This window comes from Trachemys scripta, chromosome 9 (assembly GCF_013100865.1).
Source record: "Trachemys scripta elegans isolate TJP31775 chromosome 9, CAS_Tse_1.0, whole genome shotgun sequence".
NCBI classification, from domain to species: Eukaryota; Metazoa; Chordata; order Testudines; family Emydidae; genus Trachemys; species Trachemys scripta.
This window is the reverse complement of record NC_048306.1, coordinates 54,072,455-54,088,894: the sequence shown is the minus strand read 5'-3', so window position 1 is coordinate 54,088,894 and position 16,440 is coordinate 54,072,455. Positions and strand designations below refer to the sequence as shown.

At 44.0% G+C, this 16,440-nt stretch overlaps 1 protein-coding gene across 3 annotated transcripts in view; it reads left to right on the top strand.

Moving 5' to 3' along the window:
* Positions 1 to 16,440, top strand: part of MAP3K13 (mitogen-activated protein kinase kinase kinase 13) — a 128,855-nt gene that overhangs the window by 8,674 nt on the left and 103,741 nt on the right. The gene's annotated exons all lie outside the window — the stretch shown is intronic.

Sequence of the window (16,440 nt, the reverse complement as noted above, 5' to 3'; positions counted from 1 at the left end):
TAGTCCACGAAAGCTTATGCTCTAATAAATTTGTTAGTCTCTAAGGTGCCACAAGTACTCCTGTTCTTCTTTTTGCGGATACAGACTAACACGGCTGTTACTCTGAAACCTGTCATTAAATAATAATAAATTCTGAAGTTAAATGAGAAGGAGAAATCTTTAAAATGGTAACGTTGAAAGAGATGTAGGGGGGCTAATGGAGAGCAAATTGCTGCAAACTCGTATATAATCTATGGTAGTCAAAAGGCAGATACAATTTTTGGGCTGTCATGCATGAGGGCATCACATCACAGAGCAAGAAAGATTAGTCCTTCTTCCTGGCTCCAGTGCGAACACACCTGTAGTACTGCTTTGTACGCTACAAGAAATAGACTGATAAACTATACAGAGTTTTCAAACAGCAAAAGTGATCAGGGGGCTGAAGAGACTGATTTATGAGGAGAGATTACAGGTGGGCTGAAGAGTAAATATACGTTTGAAAGTTGTAAACAAAAGAGAAGGAAATGGTACAGCGGTTCTCAAACTGGTCAGCGAGGCTCAGGCTTCGGCTTCAGCCCTGGGTGGTGGGGCTCAGGCTACAGACTCCCCGCCCGTGGCTGAAGCCCTTTGGCTTTGGCTCCCGCACCCGGAACAGTGGGGTTTAGGCGGACTCAGGCTTCGGTCCCCCATCCTGCGGTCGTGTAGTATTATGAAGGGCTTTGAGCTCTGCCGATGAAAAATACTATGTAAGTGCTAAGCATTTTCATTTATTATTTAATTCTTGTCTCTGCTGAGGCTACTATTGTTGTTTGAGGATGGGACCAGGAACAGTGCTAGCCTGTTTGCTTCCTTGACCCTGATGTACTTGTTCTTTCAGGTCACATTGAGCCATGGCCACATCTTCATTCTCCCCCTTGCTAGGGAAAGCAGGGCTAGGAACATCACTCCCTGTTTTGGGGAGTCATAAGAGTTGGACCTTCATTGCCACATAAATCAGAGGGAGTTGTTTGAGGCTTGCTTCTTCTCTCTCTGCCCTACCTTCTACAGAGGCCAGGGTGGTGGTGCTTCCCCTCCCCCCCCCCCAAGTCCTTGTGAGTGACGGGTGTTTCAAATGTCGCTGGGTCTCAGTTGTGGGGGGGAGGGAGCCATTTCACAAGTGCCCTGTAGCTCTGTCTGGTCTGAGAGGCCATTTAATATATTTAGACCCCATGCTAAGTTCACAGCTCAGCATTTCCTAGTCCGATAGGGCGAGCTGAGTGCCAGTGCTCCATTGTGTTGCCCAGCCTGGAATTCTTGATCTTTTTTCACCTCATGATATTGAAGTTCCTCAAGGAACTTTTACACACTTGCCCGCCAGTCAGAGAACCTGCTCCTGCTGGAGACTGGTCCTCCTGAAGCTCATGGAAACTCTGTTTGAGCTTCTCTCGGATGTTCCTTTCCCCACTCTGAAGTTGGTCTTCCTGGTGGCTGACACTTCAGCCACAAGAGTGAGTGAACTTCTGGTGCTTATGGCCCAATCCCCTATATGACATTCCACAAGGACAAGGTGGTGCTAAGATCTCACCTGAAGTTCACTACTAAGGTGGTCTTGAAATTTCATTTGAGCCAGTCAGTCTACCTGTCTTGTTACTGAAACCACACTAGATGCTGGGAGAAAAGAAGCTATAGCTTTTGGTGTTACCAGGACTTGTCTTTATTATATTGACAGGACCAGACCGGTTAGAACATTGTCCCTTCTGTTTATTGCCACAGCTAGATGTTCTAAAGGTCTAAAGAGAACATGAAAATGGGTAACGCAGCATATCTTGCTGTGTGCATGGCATGTTGCATCCACTGAACATCACTCCACCAGAAATCAAGCAACATCCTCTGCCTGCTTCAGGAATGTGCCAATATCAGAAATCTGTAATGTGGAGAAACCCACTGACCTTTGTCAAACACCATGCCTTGGACTTAGCTACTGAGTCCGATGCCACATTCGTGAGAGCCGTACTTCGGTTACTGTTTGATGCAGCTGGAACGCTTCATTTCCTGCCATCCTGAGAGGATGCTGCCTGCCAGTCACTTACAGTGGGATCCACAATGACTCAGGCTGAAAGAGGAAAAAATGTTGACTTACCCTCTGCAGTAACTGTGGTTCTTAGAGATATCGTAGTCCGTGTGGATCCCATGTCCCACCTCAATCCTTGTTGAGGCCTCAGCTACCAGGGTTTCAAATTACAAGGGAACTGAGAGAGGGTCATAGGTGCCCTGCCGGTACATGCACCTATAGTGCAAACCACACTGATGACAGCATCTCAAAGAACCACAGTTTTACTGTAGTACAAGTAGGGCGCCGTGTCTGTCACGGATTCCATGACTTCTGCAGCGGCCAGTGTGGCTGATCCCAAGGCTGCCCAAGCAGCTGGTTCCGGAGCCAGCTGCTCAGGCAGCCCCAGGGATAGCCACGCCTGCCACTGCTAAAGCAGCTCTGCAGTCAGCTGCTTGGGCCCGAGCAGCTGCCAATGGGGTTGACCCTTAGGCAAACCCCTTCTGGCGGTGGCCGGAGCATTGGTGGCCCCCCCTTCTGGCTGCACTTGTTCCCCCCAGGGCGCCCTTCCTCCCCTGGACGCTCTTCCTTCCCTGGGGCGCCCTCCCCCTCCTGGCGGTGCCCCCCCGGGGATCCCCCTTAGGCGGGGCTGGAGCAGTAACAGGCCCCCATGGGGTCCCTCCCCTGCAGCGAGTTCCTGGCTTTCCCCCTTGCAGTGCTCCTCCTCCACCCCCAAGAGTCAATCATGGACAGATCATGGGGCCCTGATTTTTTTTTTTTTTTTTTTTTTTTCCTGTGACCTGTCCATGGCTTTTACTAAAAATACCCAATTAAATTGTAGCCTTAAGTATAAGTAACCTTTTTGGTTCCCTCCACCCCCAACCACCTCTTGTGTATTGCCATAGAAACAGAAGCAAAGGAATATATACTTAAGTGCAGTACTATTACCCTTGAACTTTGCCTCTGCTGGAATTTCCCTGTTATTTCAGAAATATCTATTTGCGGGGTTTCAATAGAACCTTGTTTCATGTGACATAATCATTGAGGCATATTCGCCACTGTGTATCTGTGTACCTTGACCTTTGGGTTTTTTTCCAAGGGGATGCACAAATAAGGTAACTCACAGCATGAAAGAAGCAAGTATTTAAAAAATGAGACTGAATCATGTTTACAGAAAAGTCTTTGTATGGATATATTTTTGTAGTGAGAGCTTGTGGTGAAGAACTGGAAATAAAACTGTATCCGTTGCTGACTGTAGTATTTTTGAGTTCTTTGAATGAAAAAATGGCCAACTACTTCTTGTATTGTGTCTCCACTCCTGTAAAGAGTGTGTTCAAATACATAAGAGGTTTTTTGGTTCTCAGAGTTGTGGGGAAAAAAATATAAAATGTAGTGTTCCTGACACAGCAATGCCTGTAGTTAAAGTTGCATAAGTGTTCCCATTTTAGAAGTGTCTTTCAGTTGTGTGTAACTTTCAAAAGTTTTAGCATTTGTGTTTAAAGTTGGCCATGTTTTCTCTGTCTGTGTGGAGCACCACTGCCTTCTTGATGGCTTTGGGCTAGCCACTGCCTCAGTTTCCCCTTCTCAGGCTCCTCATAACTTCAGCATTGGCTTTAATGTGTTGAGTGACACCTTGTTGTGGGGGCTGGTTTATTAACAAAGTTCAAAAGAAAACGCAAGTACTCCCTCCAGCCTTCCTAGCTGCCTCACAACCCTTGGTGCAAGGTTCTTAGTCCTGTCCCTGCTGAGGTTTTCCACTAAGCAGACTTGCTCTCTATCAAGTAGCAGTTCCTAACAGGGCTTTCTACCTGGAGTCTCCCTTCTCTTATCTCTGGCTCTCCACAGGCTTATGTCTTTTCACCTCAAAAGGCCTGATTTAGCCACATGAACTTCTTGTAACTTAGCTCATTCTCTCTGCCTGTAATTGTGTTACAGGTAGGGCTGGACTCATCTCCCCTTAAAGAGGCCAGCCTCTCTGTGCACTGTGCCTTTTGGTTTTGGGTCACAATCTATTTTGATTTTGTTGAATTTTGTAAGGCTTTATAAGACAGCCTTGGTGCACATGCCATGATTTCTATAGATAACAAGTATCTTACTAATTACAGCAGTGTTCCAATCTGCACTCTGCCTACAAGCTCAAGGTAGCCCAGAGAAAATTCTTTTTATTGTGCATGACTATGTGTATGGAGTTTGAGCTGTGAAGGTGTTCATGGAACTAAGCAGAATGCTGATTGAGAGCACTGAAGAAGGGAGGTTATAATGGAAGCATTTAGGCCTCTTTATAATTTCCATTACACACTCCAGCTAGAAGTTCATATCTGTATATTTCTATTAAAATTCTTTGCTAGAAGAACAATGAGGTTGCCGAGTAAGCGTGCACTGTTCTGGAAATGTCAATCTTAATGGCATAGGCATAACTGAGCCACTGTGCATATGAAATTATTATATAGTCTCTAAAGACATGATTCCATACCATTTTTCCTGCAGGATGCCTGCCTCTTTGGGCTGCTTGGACGGTGAATGAAACTGGGTTATGTATTGACTAAATCCCATCTTCATTCAGTAGAGTTGATTGGGATGCTGTGAATGATGCAAGGACCACATATTGATCAGTGATGATAAAATACTGGACAGGTGCTACATTCACTGAGCACCATCCTACCTATGCAGTGAATAAGACATGGTTCCTGTGGGGAAAATGGCATGTGCTCATGTATTTTGAGACTGTATTGTAATGCATATGTGTACAGGGCAGAGGTGAACATTAATATCCCCATTAACTTGGCATTTCCTATCTATTGGGTAGCATGCCAGGCCATGATTTGTCAGCTGCTCCTCTAGACACCTGCTTTCCTCCTCTGCCATTTTTCTCTGGAGGGCTGTGATCATCAACAGATTGTATAAAGAAAGTTACTATGTGACACCAAGAGTGCTAGGAAATCAAACCACTCTTTTTTGACACTGTTGGAAAAGTCAGAGCTGCACCACAGAAGACTAGCATCCCACTGCATTGGTGGTGACAGGTACATAGGCTCTACAAGTGGTTCTCACCACCAGCCATCAGTGCTGAAAAGGAATCTAAACCAAAGCTTCTAGATAGGTGTGTTTAATGGCCAAATTAACCATTTAATTGCCTCTTTGAACGTTGATTTTAGTTGTCCTGGTTAAGAGGTTGTGGTGTTTATCACATTTGCGCAATCTTCTTTTAGTGTTCTGAGGGGAGATCAGTATTACAATTACTCCTTATACTTGATGGCATATAGGCAGTGCACTCCCTGCTTCTTAGCAAGCACATCACAATGTACTTATCTGTACTTCACAATTTGCCAGGTTGTTCTTTACGTGAGTTAAAAGCTTAAGCCCCTTAATGAGCTAAACCTGTTATGTGGAGGGTTTCCAGTAGGCTGGACGGGTTTAAATAGGCTCAGTAGAGTTTGTAGCCAGTCACTTTGAAAATTGCTAAGACATTCCTCTTCATTAGGCTCTTGCATTGTGAGCTAACCTACACTTTCCCAGTTTGTTCTGACACTTGCTTGTCAGTTCAGTAGTTGTAGCACTGAGTGAACTAGAAGCCACTATCCTAATAGATTAATAAAACTATACTTATAGCAGGAATAGGTGAGTTAGAGCTGCTTGAGTTTTATTTAAAGTTAAGAGAGAGAGTGTGTGACCCTTCCCTTTAATCAGCTGATTGGCAAGTATTACTTAAAGAGGAAGTGACATGGGGAGGAGAAAGCCCCACGCCTTTTAAATGCAGAGTTGTCCCCCTTCTGGTGGCAGAGCAGGAGGGGGTTCAAGAGGGAAAGCTGCTCCAAGTGGGCTTCTGCTCTGTCTTCAGGTACATGGTAGTGGTGCATTTGTTTTAGATTGGGGCAATGTGTTAGTTTCTAGGGATGTAAATTGTTTTTGTTTTCCTGCTTAAAGCCCTTTTAAGCCTGATAATAATGCAGAATCGCTTGTGTGGACCCCAAAAATGTTGTCTGTGGAACTGATTTCTGCAAGCTTCAGCATCTCGCTCTGCCCCGTCCATTAAAGGGAAAGCATCTGGGAGGCCCTGCAGGGGTTAGTTCAAAAACCCTTGTTACATATTAGTCAGTTGTGTGTGCCCTGGGGGTCACACAGAGTATGACAGATGTCTATAAAATCATGACTGTTGTGGAGAAAGTAAATAAGGAAGTGTTATTTACTCCTTCTCATAACACAAGAACTAGGGGTCACCAAATGAAATTAATAGGGAGCAGGTTTAAAATAAACAAAAAGAAGTATTTCTTCATGCAACGCACAGTAGGCCTGTGGAACTCTTTGCCAGAGGATGTTGTGAAGGCTATAACAGGGTTCAAAAAAGAAATATATAAGCTCATGGAGGATAGATCCATCAATGACTATTAGCCATGATGGACAGGGATGCAAAACCATACTCTGAATTGTCCCTAGCCTCTATGTGCTAGAAGCTGGGAATGGATGACAGGGATGGATCATTTGATGATTTCCTGTTCTGTTCATTCCCTCTGAAGCACCTGGTGTTGGCCACTGTCGGAAGATAGGATACTGGCCTAGATGGACTTTTGGTCTGACCCAGTATGGCTGTTCTCATGTTATGTTCACTGGCTCACTCCTGCTGGAGCAATACAAAGGGCCAAACTGTCAAAGCATCTGAAATGTAAAACTTTCTTATAATTTACCTTATTCTCTGTAAGCGTCTAGTCTTTTAGAAATTCCTTCCTATACAATTCCTGAGATAGTATTAATCAAAGTGTTAATTTTCCTTATCGTGGGGGGTGGGATGGCAGGGGACAAGTGTTTTGACTGTCATCTTTGGATGACTTGATAAAGTTCAATCCTGTTTCTTATGAGTTTGTTTTTAAGACAAGGCAAAATCGGAGGAGAGGAAAGAGAGTGCAACAGATGTCTGTTTCTTGTTCAGCTGCTGGGAAACAACAAGCACAGCATATGGTCTTATTAGCCCTTCAGCACTTGGCAAAACTTTTACCAGTATCAGGCTGCTTAAGACACTATTCAGAGCTTTTTTTTCATTACAGCAGTGTTACAAGGATGGGTTTATCTTGGCTGGCTAAGACAGACTTTTACTAGATAGAAAGCAAAAAAGAAACCGAAGTAGTACAATAGGGGAAGTTAAAATCACCCTAGGGAAGGGGTGGCAGCAGTTCACATGCCAGGTGTTCAGGATTCATTCAAACCTAATAGATGCGGGCGATTATCATCTGGCTCCTTCTCCTCCTCTAGTCAGGACGTCTTTCAGGATCACGCCCAGTGGTGTGATGATACATTCCTTGGTCACAGCAGTTGGTGTTGATAGCTGTGATGATGAAGTCCACTTCCTCTCCTTCAATTTAGCTCCTTTAAACTATCCAGTGCACAATCAAGTTGCTATGTGATGGTCCTTTCCCCTCTAAATCAGGAAAAGCCATGTCTAGAAAGGGGTGGCAATATCAGCCATCAAAATTAATATTTATTATTTGTATTGTCATAGTCCTAGGAGCCCTAGACATGGACCAAGACCGCATTGTGCAAACACGGAACAAAAAGAACTTGTTGCATTCTAAGTATAAGGCAAGAGACAACAGATGGATACAGGCAGATGGACTGGGAGTAGAAGACGATGACGAGACAATATTGGTTAGCATGACAGGCTCTCTCTCAGCACATCGATGGCCTAACCATTCTCCAGTTTTTTAGAGGCAACTGAAGAAAGATGTTGAGGTGGATTTGCAGATGTTTACGGGGAGCTTCTTTCAAGCCTGCAGGATAACAAGAAGCTGGCATCATTGGCTGATTGGATGGGGGCGTCAACATCTTGATAGCGAGTGATGAGTAAGGTGTGGTTTGGCCATGAAAAGCCTTGATAGTGAGGAAAAATAGCTTGTGTTTGATGCAGTAGAGAAGAGGGAGCCAGTGTCGGGACAGGGGTGACATGGCCAAAGTGATGGGCTAGGAAAATGATCCTTGCACCAACATTCTGAATGGATATGAGGAGGCAAGATTGCATTTGTCAAGGCCAGAGAGAATATTGCTGTAGTAACTGAGCTGTGAGGTACTGAGAGCCTGGACGAGAGTTTTAGCTGTGTGGAGGGATAAGAGACTGTATCTTAGAGATGTTATTCTGAAAGAATTTGCAAATGTTAGATTTACCCTGGATCTGCGGACCTAGAGAGACTTCCAAGTGAAAGATGATACCCAGGTTATTTGGGCCTGCATGACAGGCAGGACAGTGGAGTTGTCCACAGTCATCAAGAAAGGAGGTAGCAGGGAGGGCTTAGGTGGAAGATTGATCTTAGCTGATGGCTAATTATCCATGAGGAGATGTCAGAGAAACCGGCTGAGATTTTATTTTTTTATGGGAGACAAGTCAGGAGTAGAGCGGTAGATCTGATGGTATTGAATTTGTTTTGTGAATGACATTATCCAGAGATAAGGTGTAGAAGGAGAAGAGAAGGTGATCAAGGACAGAACACTGTGGAACCCCCTCAGAAAGTTAGAGGGCAAGAGGAGGATCCTCTGAAGAACATGCTGAAGCAGCAATTAAAGAGGTCTGAGGAGAACAAGGAGAGGACAGGTTAATGGAAGCCAAGGGGAGGACAAAATTTCAAGAGGAGGAGTGTGGTCAGTGGTGGTGAAGGTGGCTGTCAGGTCACAGAGGATGAGAATGGAGTACTGGGTCTGAGCTTTGTCTATGAAGAGGTCATTAGAGATTTTGGCGAGAGCAGTTTCAGTGGAGTGCAAGGGATGTTTGATGGATTGTACAAGCAGAACTCCAAACAGCAATGCAGATAACATATTCAATGAGCCTAGAGATAGGGTGGTAGCTGGAGAGGCAAGTGGGATCCAGGGTGGTGGTTATTTTTTAAGATAAGAGACACTAAAGCATGCTTGTATTATGAGGGGAAAGAGCCAGAGGAGAGTGAGCAGTTAAGGAGAGGCGTGAGGGTATGAGAGTGGGTGTAAGGGAGATTAGAAGATGGGATGGGGTCACTGTAGCAAATAGAGGAATTAGAAGAAGACAGCAGATGAGAAATTTCTGCATGTGTGACAAGGAAGTAAGAGGAGAAGGGTGAATCATAGGTGTGCCGAGGAAGGAAGATCATGTGATATTTAGTCACTTTTCTCTTGAAAGAAATTGGCTAGAGTCTATGCAGAGAAAAAAGTGGAGGCAGGAGAGAGGGAGGATTTGAGGAGTGAATCAAAGATGGCGAAAAGGTGGCTGGGATTGAAGACATGGGATTCAATTAAGTTGGAGAAGAAGAGTTGTTAGCTAGGAAGATGGCAGAGCTGAAGGAGGAGTGAACAAAATTATAATGGAGTAAGTCAGCCTGGACATAAGATTTTCACCAGAGATGCTCCAACAATACACCACCTTCTCCTGTCATTTTACCACCTTCTTGATTTGTTGCCGCAGCAATTTTGTGACCTTACCAGAATCCCTGTAAACCCCTAATCTGTTCTTTTAGTTTAAACATGTTTTGTTTGTACTAGTTTCTTTGGCTACATCTTTCACTTATTTTATCAATAGTTTTATATAACAGGTCAACTGAACTTCTGTTACTTTCATCTGTTTTTAACAACTCAGTGTGATGGGCTGGACCCTTGGGAAGCCATGTCCACTTGTGCTGAGTGACCACTGAGTCTACCTGTTCTGCCAGCATGGGCCCCTTTAACCTGTCTTGCTGAGCCAAGCTCTTAAAACCTCCTCTAACACACACGCATGCTTGGCCACCCCCAGCTGCAGATCAGCTCTGGGAAGACTCATCTTAAGGGACTTGCTCCAGCACTCAGATGTCAACCTCCCTTGGAGTGCAGACCCAAAGATGTATTATAAAATTCACCCCCTCCCTCAATGTGGAGAGAGGGGTGCACACTTCTTGCCCCCCCAGTTAGAAATTACAGAAACTGGGTTTAGTAATAAACAAAACAAATTTTATTAACTATAAAAGGCAGACTTTAAGTGGTAAAAGGGGTAATAAAGAGAACAAAGCAGATTTCTAAACAAATTAAATCAAGCATGCAAACTAAGCTAGTTTCACTAAAGAAATTGTTACAAATATATTTCTCACCATAGATATTGTTGCAGTCAGGTTGCAAAGTTTCTGTGATTCAGAGTTCCAGTTATATTCCTTTTCAGACTAGACCCCTGTTTCAGTCTGGATTCCCCGCTTGCTTTCCCTTCAGGTGGCTTTTGCAATCTTTCTTCTTGGGCAGACAGACCATGGAGAGGAGGAGTCCTGCTTGCCTTCCTCCCCACCCTTAAATAAGATTTACATAAGGCGGGACTCCTTTGTTTCCCAAACTTGACAGTCCTCCCCCCCCCCTTCCCTTACAGTGGAAAGTTACAAAAAGTCCCAGGTAATGTTTCAGTATCAGGTGACAAGACTACCTGACTCTGTAGTATCAGTGTCCATGAGTCAGTGGCAGTATGGAGCGTTCACAGGAAGGCCAAGTCCATTTCACAGTCCATTGTCCTCGCTGATGGGTCATCCGCCATAGAATATCAGGGTTGGAAAGGACCTCAGGAGGTCATCTAGTCCAACCCCCTGCTCAAAGCAGGACCAATCCCCAACTAAATCATCCCAGCCAGGGCTTTGTCAAGCCTGACCTTAAAAACCTCTAAGGAAGGAGATTCCACCACCTTCCTAGGTAGCCCATTCCAGTGCTTTACCACCCTCCTAGTGAAAAAGTTTTTTCCTAATATCCAATCTAAACCTCCCCCACTGCAACTTGAGACCATTACTCCTTGTTCTGTCATCTGCTACCACTGAGAACAGTCTAGATCCATCCTCTTTGGAACCCCCTTTCAGGTAGTTGAAAGCAGCTATCAAATCTCCCCTAATTCTTTTCTTCTGCAGACTAAATAATCCCAGTTCCCTCAGCCTCTCCTCATAAGTCATGTGCTCCAGCCCCCTAATCATATTTGTTGCCCTCCGCTGGACTCTTCCCAATTTTTCCACATCCTTCTTGTAGTGTGGGGCCCAAAACTGGACACAGTACTCCAGATGAGGCCTCACCAATGTCGAATAGAGGGGAATGATTGCATCTCTTGATTTGCTGGCAATGCCCCTACTTATACAGCCCAAAATGCAGTTAGCCTTCTTGGCAACAAGGGCACACTGTTGACTCATCCAGCTTCTCGTCCACTGTAACCCCTAGGTCCTTTTCTGCAGAACTGTCTAGCCATTCGGTCCCTAGTCTGTAGCAGTGCATGGGATTCTTCCATCCTAAGTGCAGAACTCTGCACTTGTCCTTGTTGAACCTCATCAGATTTCTTTTGGCCCAATCCTCTAATTTGTCTAGGTCCCTCTGTATCCTATCCCTACCCTCCAGCGTATCTACCACTCCTCCCAGTTTAGTGTCATCTGCAAACTTGCTGAGGGTGCAGTTCACTCCATCCTCCAGATCATTAATGAAGATATTGAACAAAACCGGCCCCAGGACCAACCGTTGGGGCACTCCACTTGATACTGGCTGCCAACTAGACATGGAGCCATTGATCACCACCTGTTGAGCCTGACGATCTAGCCATCTTTCCATCCACCTTATAGTCCATTCATCCAGCCCATACTTCTTTAACTTGCCGGCAAGAATACTGTGGGAGATGGTATCAAAAGCTTTGCTAAAGTCAAGGAATAACACATCCACTGCTTTCCTCATCCACAGAGCCAGTTATCTCGTCATAGAAGGCAATTAGGTTAGTCAGGTATGACTTGCCCTTGGTGAATCCGTACTGATTGTTCCTGATCACTTTCCTCTCCTCTAAGTGCTTCAGAATTGATTCCTTAAGGACCTGCTCCATGATTTTTCCAGGAACTGAGGTGAGGCTGACTGGCCTGTAGTTCCCCATATCCTCCTCCTTCCTGAAGTGTTAGCAGTGGACATCACCCAAAGTAGCATAGTTGAAATACAGATACATAGTCATAGAGAGTCCTGTGGCACCTTTAAGACTTACAGATCCAGACTAACACGGGTACCCCTCTGATACCAGATACATAGTCAATATTCTTAACTTCAGATACAGAAATGATACAGGCATACAAATTGGATAATCGCATTCAGTAAATCATAAGCTTTCCAGTGCTATCTCACATGAGCCATCTTGCATAAGGTATATTTCAGTTATGTCATATTCATATCGTAAGCATATTTTCATAAAGAATATGGAATGACACGTCACACTCGGGTCACAGGCCCTTGCACACCAGCAGCCTTTGAATGCTGTTTCATTTCCCATCTCAATTCTATATACATTCTCCTCCTGTGGTTCTCCATGGGCATTTCCCTTCCTTGTGTGTGCCTGCCATGCTGCTCTTGATCAGCAAGTGGCTTGCAGCACTCAGCCTTCTCCTTGCTCATCCTCCAGGCCTCCACTCACCACCTCTTCTCTTTCCAATCCTAGGATGATCTTATTCTTCAGTGTCTTTCTAAGCCGGAAATGAACAGTTAACAAGTATATTAAAAGCTAATATACTTTCTTCTTGTGTTTTAAATGTGTCATTTAAGAAAATAAGGAAGCCTTATGCAGCAGGTTTTTTTTTTTTCTTAAGTTCTTTTAGTTTTGCCCATGTTCTTTCACATCGTCTCATCCCATCAGCTGAAGAGCTTCGAGGTGGGAACACACAGTGTAATGATAAATATATTTATCCTGCTATGGCTTTTCTGTGTTGAACAATTTTAACTCATGGTGACAGACCTTCCTTGCTGGGTATATTTGAACCAATAGCTTCTTTTTCAGTCTTTCTGCCTCCACTGAATAGAGCAGATGTTTCCTCGTCTGACAGAACTCCCGCAAGGAATCCTTTCTTAATGAAATGAATTTCCCCTTGATTTTTTTTTATGGCGATTTTCCCTCTCTCCTGGGGTGATTATGGAGAAACTGAACTGAGTGGCCTGGTGAGGGGCTTTTATGTAGCCATATCTGCAAGTAATGCTTTCTATCAAGTAGGAAACTTTGTCCCATCCTCACGGATGATTACCTGACCTCAGATATTCATGCTTTTGTCATCTCCCATCTTGACTACAGCAGTGTGATATACCCAAGCATGAAGCCTTCGGCATTTAGGAAACTCCAGCTAGTACAGAATGCTGCAGCACATCTCCTCAGCTACGTGGGTTACTATGAGCAGATCAAATCCATCCCACTCTCTGTGTGTTGGCTCCCCGTAGAGTATAGAGTCAAGTTTAAGGCCTTGGTCCTTATTTTCAAGACACTCAGTGGCCTGGAGCCAGGATATTTAAAGGGGCCTAAAGCTCTGGGATAAAGACTGGTTGATATTTCTGCTCCTCAGGTGCAATGGTACGTTGTGCTCCTCTGTGCAGCAGAAAGCTTTTTCAGGATCAGGTTCCAAACTGTGGAACAAATTCTTTCAGGAAGTAAGAACCATCCCAAACCTCCCCGCTTTTCACTCCAAGTGCAAGGTGCACTTCCTTGAGCTTCCTTCCATAATATAAACACAGAGCGGTATTGACATTTAAAAATCCCCCAATAAATAAAAAAGTAGGGTGTGCGTGTGCATGGCAGACTGTGGATTGGGAAGAACATTTGTGCCCTTGAATGAAGTTGTATCTGCCTTTTTAAAAATCACTAACATACAAACCTAGAAAATTCTTCCTCTATACCCTGAGCCTGCAAATCAGCCCTTGTCAGTACATGTTAAAAAAACAAATCCCCCACCCCCATCCCCAGCATACCTGGTGGAGAGGGTCTCTCCTCCTCATGCTGAACCAGCATGGCTGCCATCTGTGCTGCCATGTCTTGGTATTAGGGCTCCATAAACAGATCCTGAGGTTCCAGCAAGGCCTTGTGAATCTTCTCCATCCCCACACAAAACAAAACAAAAAACAATGACACTAGCTAAGTGATAGGTCTCAAAATATAATTGTAAATGGGGAAACATCATTGAGCGGGTGTATTTCTAGTGGGGTCCTGCAGGAATCAGTCCTTGGTCTAACGCTAATTAACGTTTTTATTAATGAACTGGAAGAAAACATAAAAATCATCACTGATAAAGTTTGCAGATGACACAAATTGGGGGAGTGGTAAATAAAGAAAAGGATAGGTCACTGATTAGAGAGCAATTGCTTGGTAAACTGGGTGCAAGCGAACAATATATGTTTCAATATGGCTAACTGTAAATATGTACATCTAGGAACAAAAGAATGTAGGCCATTCTTCCAGGATGGGCAACTCTATCCTGGGAATCAATGATTCTGAAAAAGATTTAGGGTCATGGTGAACAGGAGCACCTTGTTCAATGCTGTGGCAAAAGGGCTAATTCAATCCTGGGATGCATAAACAGAGAAATCTTGAGTAGGAGTAGAGCCGTTAATTTGCCTCTGTATTTGGCACTGGGGTGACTGCTGCTGGAATCCTGTGTCCAGTTCTGGTGTCCGCAAATCAAGAAGGATATTGATAAATTGTAGAGGGTTCAGAGAAGAATCACAAGAATAAAGAAAGGATTAGAAAACATTCCTTATAGCGAACCAGGGATCACACAATGAAAGTAATAGGCAGCAGGTTTAAAACAAACAAAAGGAAGTACTTCTTCACACAATGTACGGTTAACCTATGGGACTTGTTGCCAGAGGATGTTGTGAAGGCCAAAAGTATAATTGGATTTAAAAAAGAATTAGGTAAGTTCATGGAGGATATGTCCATTAATGGCTATCAGCTGGTCAGGGATGCAACTGCATGCTCTGGGTGTCCCAAAGCCTCTGACTACCAGATGCTGGGACTGGACGACAGTGGATGGATCTCTCGGTAATGGCCCTGTTTGTTCATTCCCTCTGAAGAATCTGGTCTTGGCCACTGTCGGAAGACAGGATACGGGGCTAGATGGACCATTGGTCTGGCCAGTCATATATTCTTATGTTCTTAAAATGGGAAATGACTGACTAGGAAGGAGTACTGCAAAAAAGGATCTGGGGGTTATAGTGGATCACAGACTAAATATGAGTCTATGATATAATACTGTTGCAAAAAAATGAACATCATTTTGGGGTGTTTGAGCCATACACAAGACATAATTCTTCCACTCTACTCATCACTGATAAGGCCTCAGCTGGAGTACTGTGTCCCATTCTGGGCACCACACTTCAGGAAAGATGTGGTCAAATTGTAGAAAGTCCAGAGGACAGCAACAAAAATGATGAAAGGTCTAGAAAACATGACTTGAGAGGAAAGATTTGGGGGGAAAAAATGGGTTTGTTTAGTCTGGAGAAGAGAAGACTGAGGGGGGATGTAACAGTCTTCAAGACATAAAAGGTTGTTATAAAGAGGAGGTTAATAAATTCTTCTTCTTATCCATTGAGTACAGAACAAGAAGTAGTGGGCTTTAATTGCAGGAAGGAAGATTTAGGTCAGACCTTAGGAAAAACTTCCTAACTGTAAGGGTAGTTAGGCATTGGAACAAATTACCTAGGGAGGTTGTGGAAACTCCATCGTTGGAGATTTTAAAGAACAGGTTAGACAAACACCTGTCAGGGATGAGCTAGAAAATACTTGGTCCTGCCTCAGTGCAGGGGACTGAGCTAGATGACCCATCGAAGTTGATTGCTGGTCAAACATTGTGCAGAGGAGCTCCAATGTATGCAATGCTATTTGTACATGTAACTGGCTTCCAGCAAACATGACCCCTGGTCAGTGGAGTGGAGAAGTTAGACCAGATAGGTGTCCCAAGCAGGAATTGACTCATCAAGAAATGAATTATCATTAGTTTTGCCTGTTTTCTGACGGATACACCAGCATGAAATGAATTCTGATAATTTCAGTCCATTTTGGGTAGGTATCTTGTGTAGTAATGCATTCACCTGTTTAATGTGCTGAAAATCATCCAAGGCTTCTTTCATATGGGGTCTTGAGCAGGACTCAAACCCAGCTACTAAGAATTAGATCACAAGAACTGGAGGTGGAGGAGAAAGGTCAAGGGGGGCATCTGTGGCTTTTTTTTTTTTTTTTCCTTCTCCTGTTGGCTTGTTTAATGGTTTGTTGTGCATCCATTGCTGTGGCATCTGGGCATATAATGAAAATTAAATTCAACTAGATGTTATATCTACAACAGTTTATTAAAAACAATTTAAATACCCCTCTCTATAGTTTTCAACCTGCTGATAGTCAAGTCAACAGAATGCTTCATCCAGAGGATGTGCCTTAGTCCACATCCTAAAGGTCAACAAAGTCAAAGTTGGGTGGACTGCTGGAGACATTAGGTTCTGCAGATATGATCCCCTGAGAACCCAAGTGTACCTATCCAGGCATTTTCAGCAGAACCTTTCTATTTATCAATTTTATATGGATAAAAAATACTCTTACATCAGTTAGGCACCCTAAAATGCAGTGGATAATGAACTCTGATTAAGGATCTAGTCTAGCACGCACTGAAATCATTGGAAGGACTCCCGTTAATTTCAGTGAGAGTTGTATCAGGCCC